A 10,461-nucleotide genomic window follows, 5' to 3' on the forward strand; every position below is an offset into this window, starting at 1 on the left:
CGAAACACGTCCGACTCTGCTGATGCCACCGCGTCACTTTCCATAGCGCTTTTTATCTTCACCAAATGTGAGTGTTCACTTTTTATATACAATAAATGTCTTTATATTGAAATGGAATCAGAGTATGTGGCCTATTCCTTCTTCTTCCTAAAAAATACACCATTTGGGAGAAATATTCTGACTCACCCTTTGGCCATCATCCCTCCAGTATGCATCCATTCGGAAGTTGTGCTGCGAAGGACCATACAAGTTTTATCTCCAACTGGATGCTGTATGTGCCAATGAAAGATTTCCCTGGGTGTATTACATCACAAGCTTTATTGGTTCATTAGGCGTATGCCTATTTGGGTTCAACCTTTCTGGTAAGCCTTATACATATCGGTGGTGGATTATCTACTGACAAAGTGTTTGCATTAAGTTTTTATTTCAAGTCACCATGCCGTCTTATATATCTGTCTATGGACTCTGATATTCACTCAGAGTCCATATATTTCAGTTTGTTGTTCATTCCACTGATATTTCACCGGTGCTGCACTTTTTCTACACATAGGGGGTTATTTACAAAAGGCAAATCCACTTTGCACTTGAAAGTACACCAAAAGTACACTTGGAAGTGCAGTTGCTCTAAATCTAAGGGGTAGATCTGAAATGAGTGGAAGCTCTGCTGATTTTATCATCAAATCATGTGCAAGCTAAAATGCTGTTATTTATATTCCTTGCATGTCCCCCTTGGATCTACAGGAACTTTACTTCCAAGTGCACTTGCAGTGAAAAGTGGATTTTCCTTTAGTAAATAACCTCCATAGTCCCTTAACCACTTTCAGACCGGACCATTTTGCTGGTAAATGACCAGAGGTCTTTTTACAATTTGGCACTGCGCTGCTTTAACTGGTAATTGCGCGGTCATGCAATGTTGTACCCAAACAAAATTTGCGTCCTTTTCTTCCCACAAATAGAGCTTTCTTTTGATGGTATTTGATTGCCTCTGCGATTTTTATATTTTGCGATATAAATGGAAAAAGACCGCAAATTTTGAAAAAAAATGATATTTTCTACTTTTTGTTATTAGAAAAATCCAATAAATTCAATTTTAGTCATACATTTAGGCCAAAATGTATTCAGCCACATGTCTTTGGTAAAAAAAAAGTCAATAACTGTATATTTATTGGTTTGCGCAAAAGTTGTCACATCTACAAACTAAGGTACGTTTTCTGGAATTTACGCAGCTTTTAGTTTACGACTGCCTATCTCATTTCTTGAGGTGCTAAAATGGCAGGGCAGTACAAACCCCCCCCCCCCCAAATGACCCCATTTTGGAAAGTAGACCCCCTAAGGAAATTGATAAGTGGCATGTTGAGCCCATCGAATATTTTATTTTTTTGCCTCAAGCGATTGAATAATGACAAAAAAATATATATTTTTTTTTTTTTACACAAAGTTGTCACTAAATGATATATTGCTCACACATGCTATGGGCATATGTGAAATGACACCCCAAAATAAATTCTGCTGCTTCTCCTGAGTACGGAGATACCACATGTGTGGGATTTTTTGGGAGCCTAGCCGCGTACGGGGCCCCGAAAGCCAAGAACCGCCTTCAGGTTTTCTAAGGGCGTAAATATTTGACTTCACTCCACACTACCTATTACAGTTTTGAAGGCCATAAAATGCCAAGATGGCACAAAACCCCCACAAATGACCCCATTTTAGAAAGTAGACACCCCAAGCTATTTGCTGAGAGGCATGTTGAGTCCATGGAATATTTTATATTTTGCCACAAGTTGCAGGAAAATTACAAACTTTTTTTTTTATTTATTTTTTTCACAAAGTTGTCACTAAATGATATATTGCTCACGCATGCCATGGGCATATGTGAAATGACACCCCAAAATAAATTCTGCTGCTTCTCCTGAGTACGGGGATACCACATATGTGGGACTTTTTGGGAGCCTAGCCGCGTACGGGGCCCCGAAAACCAAGCACCGCCTTCAGGCTTTCTAAGGGCGTTACAGTTTTGAAGGCCATAAAATGCCAAGATGGCACAAACCCCCCCCAAATGACCCCATTTTGGAAAGTAGACACCCCTAAATTTAGGGGTACACTAGTGAGACTAGGTAATAAATGGCGGGTGCCCTGAAACTATAAAAAAATAACTAAAAAAATAACTAACCAACCAGCGTCACCTGTAACAGTTATATGGTGATCACTGGTGAAAGGGTTAACTAGGGGGCAATCAGGGGGCTTTATGCGGTAGTATATGGGGGTCCCTGGCGCTATAAAAAGTTGCGGCGAACCTAAATACCTACCTGCCTAACTAGCGTCACCTGTGACACTAATACAGCGATCAGAAAAATGATCGCTTATTAGGCTGGGTTCACACTGGAGCGATGCGGGAACGCCACGAATCCGCGGCGGGTTCCCGCATCGCATGCCTCCCGGCGGCAGTTCACACTGCCCTATGCGAACTGCTGGGAGTGTCAGTGAAATGTTAATGACACCCCCAGATCAGTTCGCATATCGCAGTGCGATCTGCAAACTCGGATCGCATGGTGTGAACACCCATGCGGACCAAAAAAAGGGTCCCGTGCGAGTTTGCGGCAGGTGCGACACGAATTCAGCCATACTATCTGTATGGCTGAACTCGAATCGCACAGAGATCGGATGTGATTTGCACTGCAGTGCGGTGCGAATCACATCCGTTCTCAAACCGCTGCAATGTGAACCCAGCCTTAGTGACACTGGCGACGGGGGGTGATCACGGGGTTAAACCTTTATTGGGGGGGTTAGGGGGGTACCTTAGAACTAAAGAGGGCTAACCCTAACTGCCCTAACAGTTATTACAGTCACAAATGACACCAATGCAAAAAAAAAAGCAATTGGTGTCACTGTGACTGGGGGGGCAGGGGTAATTGGGGGGGTGATCGGGGGGTAAAGGGGGGGTGTGAGTGTGCCTGGCATGTTCTACTGTATGTGTGGTGTGTTGGTGCAACTCACCGAACCTCTCTCCTCGGTGCCGGAACGAAAAATACCGACACGGAGGAGAGAATACATCACTTCCTCTCCTGTGTTTACATTACAGGAAAGGAAGTGATGTCACGAAGGATTTCCATTCGTCGAGAGCGATCGCGAGGGGGTGGCCATGAATGAATGGCCGCCCCCTCATCCCGGATCGCTCTCGAAGGAATGCCGACCGCCGCAGGCACCGGGGGGGGGGGCCCGATCGGGCCCCCCACCCGCGGGCAGGCAGGGACTTATATATACGCCCATATGCCTGCCCGTGCCATTCTGCCGACGTATATCGTCGTGCGGCGGTCGGCAAGTGGTTAACTTTGCAAATTGTTTTTGTGCTGTGTCAGCGCGGTTCACCTGCTTTATGCATCTACATGAACAGGCACTGTATTCAAAAGTTTTCTAAAGCCCCATACACACTATCAGATTGTCTGTTGATTTTTTCCTTCAGGTTTACCAAAACCATGTAGTACAAGGGCCTGCCTGATTGCATACACATTGAAACCCCTAAGGTTTGACCTCATATTATATGGTTTTGGTAAATCTGATGGAAAAAATCAGCAGACAATCTGATAGTGTGTATGGGGCTTAAGGGAAATATCTAAAACCAGAAACGAAAAATATATATATATTAAGTATCAGACTGCAATGCCCACAATTGGCCCATGTGTATGGCAGCTGGTCCGAAGGCTCATGACCGGAAAAAGTCTGCCAACCAGCTCCCTATTTCCCATTGGCTCAGAATGGTAAATGGAGTGTTCTGACAGGGAGGCTGCCCCTCTATCAGAACACAATAACACAGCAGGGGAGATGTACTAACATTGGATTATTAGTACAGTGGCTTTGACCTGAGCTGTCAGTTTTTTTTTCATTCAACCTACTGGGGTTGAATGAAAAAAATACTAGTGCTGTGTACTAGGCTTAAATGGATATATGCCTGGGGTTTTCTTTAAAGTATATCTGAAACAAAACCTTTTTTTCCCCATTTGGACAGCATGTAGAAGATTAAAACTCCTATCTTGTTTATTATTGCTTTCTGTGTCCCCTCCCTATGTGTTCTGGTAACCACTGTCATTAGGAGAGAAAGTTATGGTTGTCGCAGGAAATGGAACAGAAGGAAACTCTTCAGCTGACAACTATCTACGATGGCCTTTCTTCTTACTTCCTGTTGTATCACCAGGATATGACGTAAGGGTAAATCCATCCAATGGGCCACAGGTAGCAAAGAAAAAAATCTGTCAAGGGTTTTAAGGTCCAGATAGAACTCTGAGTTTAAATTAGCTAAATTCTGGGTGCATCAAAGTTTGTGCAGTCTTACACTTTGTTTTAATAGAGTGTGCCCAGCTAGCATACTGTGAAGAAGGTCTCTGTGCACGTCTCTCTGCAGAGGTCCAATACGATCACTGCGGAGTCAGACTTATAGCTCTGCAATCCGTGAAGTTTATGATTCCTGCTTATTGGGAAAATCCACATCTTACTTAGCAGAGATGTGTCAAACCTTTGTAGGGTTCAGGGGGGTGTTCTCTTCAGCATGTCAAGGGGAAGACAAATTAAGACTTTGCACACCTTTTGCTTTGATGACCCCAGACTATATTTAGTTGGGCTTTCACCATTCCCTACTCTGTCCAAAACTAAAAGAAAAGGTTTTGGTCCCATATTTTCAGTTATTCTAAACAGTGACATCACTACACTCGAATTGTAGGCAATGCCATCACTAGTTCCCAGGTAATGACACAGTTTTTGAACATTTGCGCCATATGTGATGCTTTATGTTCCCTCTGAAGTGATCTCTTCTTGGTAAGTTAATTCTAACGTGTTTCCACTAAAAGGATATCGCACACCGCCTTGCAAGCAAAGTGTTTAAGCAGTTTATCTTCCTTTCTTTTCCTTTCTTGCCCAGAACACAAGGAGGCAGATGGTTAATGAACTTTCCCCCTTGCCCCTCCTTTCCACGTTCCAATTATTTAATCGTTATTTTTCTTCATTTAGGGAGCCAGCCTCATTTCTCCAACGTCTTTGTGGAGCCATGGGTAAATCTTAGAGATAATGTGGTACAATGCTTCATAAGGAAGCTTCAGGTTCTTTCCGCCTGACTTATTCTTCACATGTCTAAGGCAGTTAATGTTGCAGCGCTGCGGTCTGCGTGGTCCGGCTGAGGGCTAGCTGTGCCACTCTTTGTCTGTGTTTTTCCTCTCGTTAGTCTCCTTGGCCCTTTATTGTCTTCCTCCTGTGGTGTCAGGTCATGCTTAGTGTTGGTCTCCCTGCTCTAAAGACCTCTTCCCTTTCCAGGATCACGAAACAAGACAATCGCTGTACGCTTTTTTTTTTCCAAGATCTTTTGTGGAACCCCCCCGCAAGGCTGAGAAAGGTCTAATTCACTGAGAATCCTTTCTGGTCACTGAGAAAACTGTCTGTGTGTCCTTTTTAGCCAATGTCATAATCCTTGACTTTATTCAGAATATAAAAGGAAAAGCAGGACATCAAAAGCGTGGGGCATATATGGGGTGGACACGTTGCTTTTTGGTGTGATAATCAAAAAACACTATTGACGGCTGACCTTGCTGAAAAGGAGTAGGTACAAGGAGTAAATTCAAATTTTCACCAGGAATTCAGGACAATTCCTGGATGTTACATGACCAAACAGAAATACATTCCATAAGGTGAAGGCTTAAATTTCATAAACTAAACTCAGTCACCTTGGAGCTTACAACTGATTTGCTTTCTGTATTTATCTGAACACCAATTTCGGAGCCATGTGAATGTGCAGGCTGGTTGTTTGCAACCATGCCCATTGTGAGTTCCTTGCTATCTCTGAGAGAAGTAAAATCATATAAGCCTGCAGTTCAACCCATTATCACATATCAAAAGGTTTCTCAATTGTAAATTCGGAGGATGTTAACAGAAGTGCAAAAACAATAGCAGTTCAGTTATCGATTCCACTTGTTACTCTTGAAAAGGTGAAATTATTCTTAAACTAGTAAAAGAGCCCCTGTTCCTCCTAAAAGAGCAGGGTTGAGAGATCATACAAACAATGATGAAGAAGCGTTTTAGCGGGAAGCATGTGCAGGAGAGGAACACAGAGGGTAGGACAGTGGGCTGTACATGAAAGAAAGTTGTATGGAGAGTATTGAAGATTGTAGTAGGTGCAGGAAAGGAAGGTAGAGGTTATGATAATGAGCAGTATATGGAGAGGAGTGTGGAGGGCATGACAGTAGTGTATTGAGGTTTTGTGCTGCCCTAGGCCTGACTAAACTCGTGCACCGCCTAATTTAAATATGACCCACCCCTTCCTGTCAAGGCCACACCCCTGGCTGTTTAAGACCCACCCTGAAATTTTCGAGTGGGGACACTAGTTCCAGGAAGTGAAGGGAAATCTCTGAAATGGGACAGGGATGGTAAAAAATAAACTGAAAAGGGTTATAATCCTCTCTTACTCTATCCAAAATGAAAAAGAAAAGTGTTGCCTATAGTTCTATTTTAAACACAAATTTCTGATAATTTTATGGAGAGGACTGAGAAGATATAACCATGCCAATAGTGCAGCGGAAATCATATAGCACAGCGAGGAAGGTTTGTTGTCCAGGATGAGAGGACAGTCAAAATTGGAAGCGGTGCCCCCCCCCACCCCACAGTTGCGGAATGCCAGCTGCCCGCATACTGGAAGCAGTGAGGCCGCTTTATTGGGGCGCTAGACTAAGTTGCCTCTCAGTCTAGTCTGCCCCATAAGACTGGTGCTATACTAACATTGTAGCGCAAGCCAGCGGGGACTCTTTCCGTGCTGCCCCCCTGCAAAGTGCTGCCCTAGGCCTGGGCCTTGTCCGCCTAGGCCAGTATACAGCATTAGGGTATGACAGTAGACATTAGGTCTGGTAGAGGTGTGGTAGAGGAATGCAGAGGGTATGGCAGTGGGCAATACATACAAAAGAGGAGTGTGGAAGGTACGACAGTGACATTATGTGCAGAAGAGGGGTGTGGAGGGTATACAGCAGACAGAATTTGCAGGAAAGGAGCACAAGGGGTATGACAGTGGGCAATACATGTAGGAGAGGAGTGCAGAGGGTATGACAGCAGGCAGTACATGCAGAAGAAGGGTGTGGATGGCATAACAGTGAGCAGTATGCGCAGGAGAGGAATGTGGAGGGTATGACAGTGGGCAATACATGTAGGAGAGGAGGGCAGAGACCAGGGCTGATCAAAGTGCAGAGTCCTCCCCTCCCTACTCCTCCTCATGTGTACATCACACATACATGTCACGGAGCTTGGGTCTGAATTCTTCACCGGCTCCTACTGTGATCGACGGAACACAGACTGAGGGGCTGCATTGATGAGCGCAGACTGAGGGGCTGCATTGATGGGCACAGTGAGGCTGCATTTGATGGGTACTGATAAGCTGCATTTGGTGGGCCTGGTGAGGCTGCATTTGAAGGGCACTGGTAGGCTGCATTTGAAGGGCACTGGTAGGCTGCATTTGAAGGGCACTGGTCGGCTGCATTTGAAGGGCACTGGTAGGCTGCATTTGAGGGGCACTGGTGAGGCTGCATTTAATGGGCACAGTGAGACAGTATTGATGAGCACAGTGAGGTGGCATTGATGGGCTCTGTGGGGCTGCATTTGATGGGCAGTGATAAGTCTGCATTTGGTGGGCACTGAAAAAAAAAATATATATACCAAAAGCAGTCTTTATATAATTGTAATGCATCACGGCTCACGGTATAGGGCCGGTAGCAGCTGTGGGCTGGATCTGTTGTGCCCACAGTGCTGCTCTGTGTCAATTCCTGCACTCATCCAGCCATGCCATCCATACTCACAGCCATCCATACTCAGCCATCCATCCATGCTCAGCCATGCCATCCATACTCAGCCATGCCATCCACACTAATCCATTCATCCATGCTCAGCCATCCCATCCATACTAATTCATCCATCCATGCTCCGCCATCCCATCCATACTCAGCCATGCTATCTATACTCAACCATACCATTCATACTCATCCATACTCAGCCATGCCCTCCATACTCAGCCATGCCATCCATACTCAGCCATCCCAATGAAAACGCTCGGGTGTAAATTCAGCCTCAATGTAGCCAGACTGTGTAAAACTCTCACACATGTGGTATCGTTATACTCAGGAGGAGTAGCAGAATATATTTGTACATGCCTCATAGAATATACGTTGGGGTGTTATCTTTCCAAAATGGGCATTTCCATTGTCTTCGTGCTCTAGGGCCTTCAAAAGTGTAAGCCTTTGTACACACGGTCAGACATTCCGATGGACAATGTCCGATAGGACCGTGTTGTCGGATAATCCGACAGTGTGTGGGCTCCATCGGACTGTTTCCGTCGGAGTATCCGACTGACCAAGTTTTCCAGCTGGGCTATAAAATTTTCCGACAACATGATCCGATCGGACTTTGTCTAATCGTGTAGAGAATTCCGATCGGACAAAGTGCCACGCATGCTCAGATCAAATTCCTAGACCAAAGCTATTGGCTACTAGCCTGATCATAGTCCCATCCTAACGAAATAACGTCACCACATTAAGTACGATCGGATTTTCTGACAACTTTGTCCGACTGTGTGTATGCAACAGTTTCAGACAAAATCCGTCGGACAAAATCCGACGGATTTGGTTGTCGGAATGTCCGACCGTGTGTACAAGGGCTAAGAGGTAGTCAAGAAATTATATATGTGTAATTTATGTCCCTAGAATGCCTGATGGTGCTCCCTGCCTGTTGGGCCTCTGTATGCGGCCAGGCTGTATAAATGTCCCAAGCGTGGTATCACCATATTCAGAAGGAATAGTAGAATGTGTTTTGGGGTGTAATTTGTGGTATGCGTATGCTGTGTGTGAGAAATAACTTGTTAATATGACAATTTTGGGAAAAAAATAAAAAATATTAATTTTGCAAAGAATTGTGGGAAAAATGACAACTTCAAAAACTCACTATGCCTCTTATTAAATACCTTGGAATGTCTACTTTCCAAAAAGGAGTCCTTTTGTACTTTCTTGGCTTGTTAGGGTCTCAAGAAATTAGATAGGCCGTCAGTGCATCGGGTGTGATCAATTTTCAATGATTGGCACCATAGATTGTAGACTCTATATGATTCACAAAGACCAAATAATATACACTAATTTGGGTTATTTTTACCAAAGATATGTAACAGTATAAATTTTGGCCAAAATTTATGAAGAAAAGTTACCAATTTGCAAAATTTTATAACAGAAACAAAGAAAAATGCATTTTTTTAACCACATTTATAGCACAAAAAATAAAAAACCCAGAGGTGATCAAATACTACCAAAAGAAAGCTCTATTTGTGGGAAAAAGGACAAAAATTTCATATGGGTACAGTGTTGCATGACTGAGTATTTGTCATTCAAAATGTGAGAGCACCGAAAGCTGAAAAGTGGTCTGGTTAGGAAGGGGTAGGGCCCAGTGGGTAATTGGTTAATTCAATCCCCCTGTTCTACAGGGTAGTTTAGGATTAGTACATAACTCTATCTTTGGATCTTTCATATGCAGCAATTATCGCAAAAGATAACATCTACGTCATATTCTTAGTTTAAAGCTCCTTGCCAGGCATCAACTGCCCACATACTGTATACAGCAGGGAAGAGGGCAATACATGGAACCTGTTGCTAAGTCCTGCATTGGCTAAGCACAGGGTTGCTTTAAAATGATGGATAATATAGAAAAAATAATGGGTCAACTGGCCTGGCCTGCTCAAATGGGGCTATTTGTTTTGACCTGGCATTCCAAGCAGCATTACACAAAGAATACCAACAGAACAGAGGCCGCCTATCCATAAGGGGCGCAGGGGCACCGCCCCCCTAATTTCTATGTGCCCGGCCCCTATACTCCATGCAGGGTGCCGGACGCATAGAGTTCTATGTTTTAGTTTTTTTGTGAAACGCATGATCAGAGCCACATGCTCTAATTGTCTTCAAAAAGGGTGAGTATGGGGCGCAGAGCACCACACCCTGAGGCCACTTACTTTTGACAAAAGCGTATCAACATTCGCTATTGTCTTTCTGCTTCTCCTTCTGGCCAATCAGGACAGGAAGCGGGTCCTGTCTGGCCAGGACCCATTTCCTGTCCTGAATGGGGTAAGTGCGGGGCTGCCGATCAGGGCGGGGGGGGGGGTTTGTTTGCCGCCCTTCAGCCCCAACATAACAGAGTTCTGAAAGCTGTGTGCAATTAATGAAATCCAAGTCACCATCCAAGAGCAAAACAAGCAAACCTGACAATTTCATACACTGGATAAATACACTCCAGGTGCATCAAAATAAAAAGGTGTGTAAAGTCTTGCCATTTTTTTTTTTCTTTGGAAGCAGCCACAGTTTAAGTGAAAAAGCTTGTCCCCCGTTTGCTTGATATAGAGCAGGACCCTTGCTTTCTGGGGGGAAGCAGTGGTTTCTCTGCAGAGGTGTAACAAGCAGAGGTCTGATC

Source organism: Lithobates pipiens, unplaced genomic scaffold (genome assembly GCF_037356315.1).
Source record: "Lithobates pipiens isolate NorthernLeopardFrog02 unplaced genomic scaffold, aLitPip1_a1.2 Scaffold_10, whole genome shotgun sequence".
NCBI classification, from domain to species: domain Eukaryota; kingdom Metazoa; phylum Chordata; class Amphibia; order Anura; family Ranidae; genus Lithobates; species Lithobates pipiens.